Genomic DNA, 11,642 nt, shown 5'->3' with positions numbered 1-11,642 from the left:
GCTAATTGCTCATGCTACAGCCCTATTGGACCTCCCCAGGCCTAGCCAATGGAAATTAAGCACCATAAGTGATAGCCTTTTGACATGTGTCCCCCTTTCCCTTTTGTGAGAGATTTTCCTAATTAATTAATGCAACTAAACTCTCATTGGACCCCTTTGTCTCCTGGCCAATAGGAATCAGGCAAGCCATTGGGCTGTTGAATGCTCATTGGACCCCTTGGGAGACTATCCAATAGTCTTCTAGAGAGCTTAATTCCTATTGGCTCTTTTATTAAGTGTTTTTAAATTGATTAAACTAGAGTTACTCTAGCCTAATCCTCATTGGTCCACCTCCAAGGCCATCCAATAGGATTTGAGTACACCTTGTGGGCATATGGGCTAGGGAGCTGACATGTGTCCCTCTTTCCCCTTGTGTACAAAAGAAGCTTGTGTGTGTGTGTGTGTGTGTGTGTGTGTGAGTTTCTCTCTCATCCCCTACTTCTTGGGCTCACCCCCTCCTTTGTAGGGCTTGAGAAAGACTTTTGGGACACACACAAAGCATCCAATTTCCCTACGCTTTTGACCTTTGAACACAACCTTTGAATTTTGGAACCTTAGCATTTTGGAAGTCTTAATGGGTTGAACCTTAGGGTCTTCTAAGCCCATTGTTGCACATTGATCTTTTGGAGGTGGCCCCCCCTTTGGATCCCTACTGTGGCCGGTCTGCAAGCTTAACCAATATTCTAGCTTTTTTTCCCCTGGCACTTCCCCATATTAAATGATCAGTTTAACATGAGGAAAATCATTTAGGAGAATTAGATATTAGTTTTTATGACACAAAACTGATGCTCAAATTTTACCATGGGGATCTCTTATTTGTATGGACTCTATCAATATAAGTTTTCTTGATCATGAATGAATCGCCATGGAATAGCGTCACAAAGAAAATCTATGAGGAAACAAACATATGAAGTATAGAAAAATATTATAAAATAGGATAATGAAATAATATAATGATATCATGAAACGATCATCTTGTGAGACATGGGAGCACAACAAATTGAATAATAGAATTGCAAGTAGACAGAGGAAATCAAAGATCTGTATCGATGTAAATTCACAGGTACAAGAAGAGCGTAGCTCGTGTCAAACCTCCCGACCATCCCCCAGCTATCTCACTCTCAATCTTGTGCATAGTTCTCAATCTCAATGGCACTCTCACTCTCACTCTCAATCACACTCTCACTCTCATTCAAAATCACAATTTCAAGACGCCATCACAGTCGAATAGCTTCCTTTTGAGTATGGGGACTGTCTTCTTCATGAAAAGTGCTATTTTTTGCCTCAGCTCTAGTCTTCGACAAAGCGGCCCAAAATAGGCTTGAAAAGAGACATCTTGCACACAAACGCATAAGAATCGCTTAAATACATCCCACACACGGGAGTTAGCCAATTAAGAATCTTTTTTGTTTTAAAATTCACAATTCTTGACCATTTGAACGAGCCATAGCTCCCAAAGAGTTCAATTTTTTTTGGGGGGACCATTACATATTGTTGGAATTAGGGTTGTAGAGAAACCATACAGCTTGGAGAAGACGAAGGAAGCTCAAGGCACACAATAGAGAGTGTATTACTTAGTGTGCAACGGAAAGATAGATAGCCCTAGAGTGATGGGCGTATATACAATGCACGAGGGAAAAACCTCCAAAAGAGAGAAAAATTGCCCCGGCGGTCCTAGTGTGTTCACACACATCACTACCACATGTATATGGTAACAAATCCCCCATGGAGTGATGCGGTGAACGAGAGCTAGCACATGAGTAAAGGGAAGTGCCATGCCCTGAGGACACGATCAGTCCACAAAGGGGAGTAAGCCCAAAGCTTTGTGGAAAGCTTCAAGCTTCTCACGAGACAATGCCTTTGTGAAAAGATTTGCAAGGTTGTCCTGTGTTGGCACATAAGCCAAGCTGATCTCTCCTGCTGAGAGCCTCTCCCTGACATATTGGTAATGCACCTCAATGTGCTTTGTGTGAGCATGAAACATTGGGTCGTAACTGCCAATGCGCTCTGACTGTCAGTGTAGATAGTCTTGGCAATGTCCTGTCCAAGACCCAAATCATCCATAAGGCATATGAGCCATACACACTCAATTGTAGCTATGAAGACTGCCCTGTACTCAGCCTCACAACTAGAAGTGGCCACAGTAGGTTGCTTCTTGCTCAACCACGATATACATGAACCGCCAAGCATGAAACAAAAACCACTTGTGGACACTCGCGTGTCAAAACAACCAGCCCAATCTGAGTCCGAAAAAGCATGTAAGTCTAGCAGCAATGATCCCCCCTTTGGATAAAACAAGCCAAGATGTAAAGTGCCACTAAGTTAGCGAAAAATCCTCTCGAAAGCCTGCCAATGCTTAGACCCTGGGCTATGCATAAATCTGTTGACCTGTGAGACTGCAAACTGAATATCTGGCCTTGTGTTGCATACATAAATGAGGCATCCAACAACAATTTGGTAAAGAGTGACATCAGCAGGATCACCGGCGTCATGAAGACTCAATTTCAAACCTGTTTCCATGGGAGTGGCAATAGGTTTGCAATCCTCAAGTCCAAACTTACATAGCAATGTCTCTATGTAACTTTTCTGACACAAGGCAATACCACCATCACATTGCTTAAGTTGTATACCCAAGTAATAATGCAATAGCCCCAAATCTTTCACCTTGAAAGTAGCATTCAAATCAGCCTTAAACTCAGCAATATGTCTCTCATTTGGTCCAGTGATCAGCAAATCATCTACATAAAGAACCACAATGAGAAGTACATCACCCTCACGCTTTACATAGCATGCGCTTTCTGTTGGATTGTTACGAAAGCCTTGTTTGACCAAATGAGTGTCAACTTTCTCATACCAAACACAAGGAGATTGCTTCAACCCATACAAAGCCTTCTTACATTTGCACACTTTGTCCTCTTGTCCTTTCTTCACAAAACCGCGAGGCTACGTTACATAAACTTCCTCAAATATGTCACCATTCAAGAAAGCAGTAACAATGTCTGATTGATGTACATCCCAACCAAAATGAGCTGCCAATGCACATAGAAAATGCACAGTAGTCATACGACAAGTGGGAGCAAAAGTCTCTTCATAATCTATGCCTTTTTGCTGTGCATAACCCTTTGCAACAAGTCGAGCCTTATGGCGATCGATCTCACCATCCGGCTTGCATTTCAAATTGTAAACCCACTTTGTACCAATGGCGCAAATCATATAAAGTCCATGTGTCATTTTCTATAAGTACATCATATTCTGATTGCATGGCAGCCATCCAATTTTTTGAATTTTGTGCTTCATTAAAAGACAGAGGTTTCTCAACATCATAGACACAGCCAAAGCATAACAATCTGATGCATAAGATGCATGGCGAGAGCCTGAACGAGTATGGCTAGACAAAGGTACATCCAATTTATTTTCACGCAAAGTGTGTACCAGCCATTTTGGTATACCTCTAGTCTGCTCATTTTCAGCCCTTTCCTCATCAAGTACATCATGTACATATGCATCAGTAATAGGTTGATCTATAACATTTTTGAAAACCCCCATAGGCTGTACATTTGCCTCATTGGAATGTACATTCGAACTTCCACCACCGAAAAGAGGCAACAAAGTGTCATAAATGTCCTGTGAGCTTACATTACTATCTCTAGTACATGACAGCAAGGTCTGAAGAGAATCTTTCACAAACATTGCATCCCGTGAAACCAGAATACGCTTTGTTTGTGGATGATACAACTTGTAACCTTTGCTTTCAGCACTATAACCAACAAAAATACATTTGACAGCCTTATCATCCAATTTTCTGTGATGTGTTTGTAGCACTAAAGCATATGCCAAACAACCAAAAACACGCATGTGCTCAATAGAAGGCTTTCTATCATGCCATGCTTCATATGGAGTAATAGACTACAAAGATTTCGTAGGACATATGTTAAGTACATAAGTGGCACACATGATGGCCTCAAGCCAAAAAGAATGCGACAAAGCTTGACTTTTGACCATACATCGTGCCATTTTCGTAAGTGACCTGTTTTTCCTCTCAACAACACCATTTTGCTGAGGCTATAAGGCACTGTACATTGGTGTTTTATCCCACGACTAGCCAGAAATGCATTAAATTCATGAGACATATACTCCCCCCCTCGATTGGAACGGAGGGTGCCCATATTACATTTCAAGACATAGCCAGAAATTGTTTGAAGCATGTACAAACTTCGGACTTCACTTTAAGCGGAAATATCCATGCATGCCTGGAGTAGTCATCAATGAAAGTCGTGAAGTACATGTAATTGCCCAAGGATGGAGTTTGCATAGGCCCACAAACATCACTATGCACAAGCTGCAACCTGCATGTGGCCCTAAGTGAACCATCCTTTGGAAACTTAGAACGCTGCATTTTACCCCAAATACAGCCTTCACAAACATGTTTGACAGGTGCTTCAAGAGGCGGCAAAGAAGCAACCATATCAGATTTTTGCAAACGCAGCAAACTGGCAAAATTCAGATGCCCAAAACGTGCATGCCAAAGTTTTGTATCTGAAATAGCCCTTGAATCTGCAATTGCATTTGCAAAATTTTGTCTATACTTGTCATACAAAGTGAGCTTATGCAGCCCACGGCACAAAAGGCCAAATGCAACAATTTCATCATCAAAACTGAGATCATGCATTGTGCATCTGTCATCCACAAATTTGACTACAAGTCTAAGTCTAGCAAGTGCAGATACATACAAAATATTCTTCTTGATCCCAAGTACATAAAGTGCATCAACAAGTGTGAAAGAACTGCCATTTGCAGCAGGAAGCACAATCTTTTCAACTCCTTGAACTGGATAAGAGGCATTGTTGGCACAAGTGACTGAATTCCCATGAGGGACAGACTCGAGAGAGGTGAACAATTCACGATGTGAAGTAATGTGCTTTGTAGCACCACTGTCGAAACACCACACATGTGAATCTACGGCAACTGACATGCATGCGTCATGGACAACAGGATTGTAAGTGCACTCTGCACTAAAAGCCCATTCTGCATCAACATCAGCATCACGGTCTCCTTTCACAGAAGACTCAACAATGGCTGCATTTGTAGTGGAACCACCCTCTTTCTTCTTAGCCTCTTTGGTCTTCAACTTAGGACACTGCTTGATCAAGTGATCATTAGCTTTACAATAATGGCAACGCATCTTCTTTTTGCCATTATCACCAGAATATCTAGACGAATTGCTGCCAGCAGAAGCATTAGGAACATAATTTTTGCCACTCGCAGCAGAACCATAAGAAGTGGCTGCATTGCTGTTACCACCCTTTCTTTGAGAAACAATAAAAGCCCGTTCAACTGCACGCTGCCTAGTCCTGTTTTTTCTGGAAAGTGGCTCTTGCAACGGCAATGTGCATAATGCATCAAACTTGACAACTTCAGGATTTCCTTGGGTCATAAATCTCCAAGTACTAGCAAAAGTCTGGTAAGAATCTAGTAAGGCATCAAGAGCAGTCTGAAATGACTTCACCTGAAGAAATAACTATCTGAAATGACTTCACCTGCAGAAATAAGTTGCTCATTGATATTCTTGACACTAGCAAGGAAAGTGTCCATATCATCTTCCTAATGCATAATCTTCGATTCCAGCTCTTGCGGCTTGCATAAAGACCTGCTAGAATATCCCAAGCCTGTTTTGTAAATTTTGCTGAATGAACGTGAGGAACAATGGTGCGCTTCACAGACAACACAATCAATGCATGAGCCTGCGCATCCTTTACATCCCAACGAGCTTGTTCTGCCGTAGGCAAAACAACTCTAATAGCAGCAATCCTTGCAGCAAGACCTGCAACATCCTCAACATCACCTACATCCTCGAAACCAGGTCGTACATCAATGCCCTGCACAATATTCCAAACGCCCTTTGACACAAGAACATGTTGCATCATGCAAGCCCACATAGGGTAATTGTCCCCATCCAATATGTCCTCAACAGCGAACATCTTGAACACATTTGTGTTAATGTCAACCATGGTAAATGCTGCACCTGATGTGAAAATTGCTCGAAAAGAGGAGAAACAAAGCGGGAACAACACGTGCTATATAGCAGAAACCGTAGAAGACTGCAAGGCACCTGTTATGCAAAAAACGGCACTGACAAAAATTTTGCACAAAATGACGAAATTGCCTGTGCAGACCTGCCTGTAGTGAAAATGGAGGCCAAAATGAACCCGAAGCAAAAATCTGAGCCGACTAAGCTCTACGAGCTTGCCCAAAATTTTTGTCGACCTGTAAACGCTCGCCAAAGCTCACAAAAATCGAAGAAAGTGAGCAAGCGTGTGCTGGAGCTGCTAGCAACCAAGCCCGGGAGGATGCAACCTGCTCTGATACCAATTGTTGGAATTAGGGTTGCAGAGAAACGCAGCACAGCTTGGAGAAGACGAAGGAAGCTCAAGGCACACAATAGAGAGTGTATTACTTAGTGTGCAATGGAAAGATAGATATCCCTAGAGTGATGGGCATATATAAAATGCACCAGGAAAAAAACCTCCTAAAGAGTGAAAAAATGCCCCGGCGGTCCTAGTGTGTTCTCACACATCACTACCACATGTATATGGTAAAACATATAAATTCACTCATTTCGTTGTGCTCTTCGCTAGTGTCGTGTGATGCAAAATATCCATATCCTGCTCAGTTTGACTGAAAATTTCCTTGCAAGTTAACAGTTTCTACAAAAAACTTCACAAAAACGATCAGAATAAAGTCCTAGACTATGAAAAAACATTGAAATGAACAAACGTTGCACCAAGCAAAATATATGTCAGAAACTTTGCGAAATAAGTTCTATTACATACTCCCCCTCTCAAAATTAACTCTGTCCTTAGAGTGTTGGAAGGAGGGGTACCGAGCATGCAAAACATCTAAATCAACCCACGAGGCATCTTCTACGGGATACTAATCCCACTTAACCAAAACTCAACAAGAGTTCTACTCCTAATCTACCCAAGTCTACGATCAATAATTATCTTTGCTTCTATTTTCAATGATCCATCATCTCGAAGATCATATCTCTCTTACAAAACATGACGAGGATTAGCCGCATACTTACATGGTAAACCGGATGAACTTTCACATGTGCAGGCAATTCAAGTTTATAAGCAAGTGATCCAACCCTCATCGACACCTTAAAAGACCAGCAAATCTGGGAGACAATCGCCTATCCTTACCAAGAATCAAATTAGTATGCTTGGGGACAACCTTAAAGAAAACCAGATCTCCTACATCAAAGGACAGGGGCCTCATATGCCTGTCATAATACACTTTTTGCTTTTTATGGGCTTCCTTAATGTGACGTTTAATCTTGAAAAGCTCTAGGTTCATTCTCTCAAGCATTTGCCTTGAGACTTCTACTTTGTTTTCATGGTCTGAAAATTTTAAGGGAGTTAAGCAATTACAACCATACATAGCTTCAAAAGGCGCCATTTGAATAGACGCATGCTAAGAACTGTTATAAGCAACTCAACCAAAGTCAAGTAGTCCACCCAATTTGTTTGCCTCTCATGCACATACCCGTTCAGTTTCCCTGTCTGTTTGAGGATGGAAAGAAACACTCATTCTTAGTTCTATTCCTATGGCTTGGAAAGTAGCCTACCAAAAGTTTGAGGTGAATTTAGAATCACGGTCAGACACAATTTTTTTGGGCATACCATGCAATCGAAAAATCTCCTTCACAAACAATTTAGCAACATGAAAGGCAATATCAATCTTCTTCATTGGAAAAAAAATGTGCCATTTTTGTCAATCTATCAACCACAACAAAAATAGTGTCAAAATTTCCTCTAGTTGTAGGTAATGCGGTGATGAAATCCATTGATACAGATTCCCACTTTTTACCAGGAACATCTAGAGGCTCTAACCACCAGGTAACCTCTTTTGTTCAACCTTCACCTATTGACATTCTAGACATTCATGCACATACAACAAGATATCAGCTTGTATACTCGGACAAAAGAAAGAGCTCTTCAATTTAACACATGGTTTATTAAATATAGGGTGTCCCGCAAATGGAGTGTTGTGATTTTTCCACAAAAATTGATGTTTCAAAGAAGAATTTGCAGACACACACAAGCGATCTTGATAATACAAGTTACCCTTATACAAATGAAACTTCCCCTCAAACATCTCACCCACATGAGAAAAGATAATGTTAGAGAAAAAAGGATCGTTATTCACTTCATTTTGAACTTGATCAATTAAATTACTATGCACCATAGAAACCAAATTACACATAGGCCTTCTACTCAATGCATCGGCAACCTTGTTCTCTTTCCTAGCCAAATATTTTAGATCAAATCATACGCACACAGTAGCTGAAGCCAACACTTTTTCCTATTTTTAAGTAATGGTTGAGTGAAAATATACTTTAAAATTTCACACCAAGCAACAAATGACGCCAATGCTTCAATGCATAAACAACAACTTCCAATTCCAAATCATGCACATGATAATTCACTTCATGTCTTCTCGACTTTCTAGATTCATATGCCACAACTCTCCCCTCTTGACATAAGACAGATCTCATTTATTCCCCGCTTGCATTGCATGTTACCACAAAAGGTTTCCCAAGTTGTGGAATTTTCAAAATAAATTTTCAGCCACCCTTGTTTTCAATGTTTCAAATGCAGTTTGACATGATTCAGAACAAATGAAACCCTTGTTTTTCTTTGTTAACTCCGTTAAAGGGCTTGTAATATTAGAAAAAACTTTAATATGAGCCTGTTCATATTGTGCTACCCATAGATCTCTTGACATCCCTCACGGTTTTGGACGTTGCCATTTCACAATTGCCTTGACTTTATCGGGATCAATATGAATGTCCTGTTTTGAGATTACCCTTCCCAGATATACAATTTTCTCTTTGGCAAAGAAACACTTACTCAGCTTGGCATACAATTGATGTTCACGCAATACTTCAAGAGTTTTCCTTAGATGCAATCATGACCCTTTTCATTCTTAGAATAAACAAAAATGTCATCCAAAAATACCAAAATAAAGCCATCAAGAAATGGATGAAAGATATTGTTCATCAAACACATGAATGTCGTGGGTGCATTAGTTAAACCAAAAGCCAAAACTATAAACTCAAAGTGCCCATATCATGTATAAAAAGCAGTTTGGAAAATATCTCCTTCCTTAATTCTGATATGGTGGTATCCAGATCGCAAGTCAAGCTTTGAAAATACTTGCACACCGCTAAGTTGAATTAACAACTCATCGATGTGCCAAAGGGGATAGTAATAATCATTTCAGTCATCATAACAAATTGTCACAAAAAATAACCATGGCATTACTCTTTCAATCATAGCAAATATACATCATGAAACAGTGTCAGGACATCATGCAACAAGCATCTAAATCATTGCAAGTCAATTTGAAATAATATCGACATGGCATAATGAAAAACCTCCACAGAGAAATGATTCTTTTAATTAGGAAAACAATCATCGTGGATTAACACCATGGTATCATGGCATATCACCATGGTACAAGAATCATTGAAACTATAAGAAATCATTATGAAATAACTATATGGAATAAAAATTATCTAGATCATAAGGAATAGTCATGAAAGCACCACATGGCATCATAAAATAGATCCATAGAATAATAAACATGACAAAATATCATGAAACGATATCATGAAATCATAAAACGGTCATCTTAATCATTACAAATGAACTTAAAAGAACAACATGGGATAATGAGTTGACTTCATGGAATAATAATTCTTTCAATTATAATGAATCGTCATGGGAAAATATCAACTCATTAGAATGATTCTATCTAACTAAAAACTTTCTCAATTATACTAAGTCATCCATGAAAGAATGCTATGGAACAAAAAACTATCTCAATAAGAAACGATCAAGCAAGTAAGCTCACTTAATCCAACTCGGTAAGAGAAATCACCAAGGGCATACATATCTTGAAGGCAATCAGAGCAAGTCAATTAGAGGAGAAAGTCAAAGCTTGTGAATGGCAATTAAGGCAGTGCAGAGCATGCAGAGCAAGAAGCTGCAAAATATTTGACTAACTGAAGCATGAAGATTGAGGCAGTGAGAAGAATTAAAGTTTGCAGAATCAAAGCGGTAATTGAAGCAGGTAAAGCGACAAGCAAAAATTTCCTTCATTGTCATCACTTTGAAGATTGATTAATCATCTTGTTAAGTCCCGATGTCATTAACGACTCGATTAATCCTGTAAAAGGGGAGCTTAAACTCCTAGTTATCAGATGATCCAAGTTGACAGTGCTGCTAACATCCCACCTTAGCTACCGATTAAAATGTACTCGGAGCTTGAATTGATTAATTGAAGATTACGGTGATTGCCAAACCCATATGCATCTGTTTTTATTATTCTCTCTCACACCTCTCACAGCAAGAGGCCCGATGTCTTCGCGGCTCATGTTTTGAACCCATAGCCCCCAACATCTTTGGTGAACTGGATGCAAAACGAGCCGGGGTGGGAGGTGCAGATGGAGAATTTAGAGCAGACGATGAAGGTGATTGAAGAGTTAAGTGCAAATGGCTTTGATGATGATAAGTCAACAATTCTAAATTTTTCAAAGATGCTTCAATTGGTTCAAGAATCTCTGCTTGAAATGGAGGTCATAAAGAAGAAGAATCAAGTGGATGCAGCTTTAGATGTGGTATACAACGAGAGGCGAGTCTTTGATGGTTATGATCTTGAGGGCTACCTAGAGAGCTATGAGTTGGCAACCAAGTTAAGAGGGATACGAGAGGAGTTAATGATCAGATCCTTTAAACAATTAGTGAGTTCAGATTTGAAGGAGCAAATTCAAGAGGTTACAAAAGCTTGCAATGACAACTGCGAATACTTCAAAGAAGCTATTGTACAAGTAAATTATGATCATTATGCAAGCTATCAAGAATAGAGTCCAAATCTACCAAACTACACATTGCATTTGTTTTTTCAGTAAAGCCTGATTGCACAACAAAAGGGAGAAAGAAGCACTTGTTCAAGGAGAAGATATGAAGACAAAGACCATGAAGTAGTAAAGCATGATTGCACAACAAGAGGGAGAAAGAAGCACTTGTTCAAGGAAAAGATATGAAGACAAATACCATGAAGCAGTTGAAGACAAAGGTGCTCTTGGATTAGAGAAAAGCAGACATTTTTCAGGATTTGCTCTTGGATTAGAGCGTTTTTTTTTTCTCCTTGATTGGAGTGTGGCTCTTGGATTAGAGTGTTATGTTGTTTGTCTCTTGGATTGGGGATGTATGTTGTTTATGCTCCTAGATTGGAGTGTTGTCTTTGTTCATCAAGTTTTAGCTTAAAGTTCAAGGGGAGGATTCCTCTTGTAATCGACATCCTTAGTGGACATCATGTGTCATTCTTAGTGGATAAAGAATCTTCAATGTGTTCTTCCTATTTCAAACCTCAAGGGGAGGATTGTAAGTTGTGAGATTTGTCCTAGAGTCACTAGCTCAAGGAGAGAAAAGATGGAATTATCCCGCATGTATTGGTGCAAGGTTGTACACTACTTAAATCTCGTTTCATGAATAAGAAAACTAATTCCATTTTGCATTACATCTCTCTTGTTTATG

Source organism: Adiantum capillus-veneris, chromosome 10 (genome assembly GCF_014529385.1).
Source record: "Adiantum capillus-veneris isolate H3 chromosome 10, ASM1452938v2, whole genome shotgun sequence".
Taxonomy (NCBI): Eukaryota; Viridiplantae; Streptophyta; class Polypodiopsida; order Polypodiales; family Pteridaceae; genus Adiantum; species Adiantum capillus-veneris.
This window is presented reverse-complemented; position numbering follows the sequence as displayed.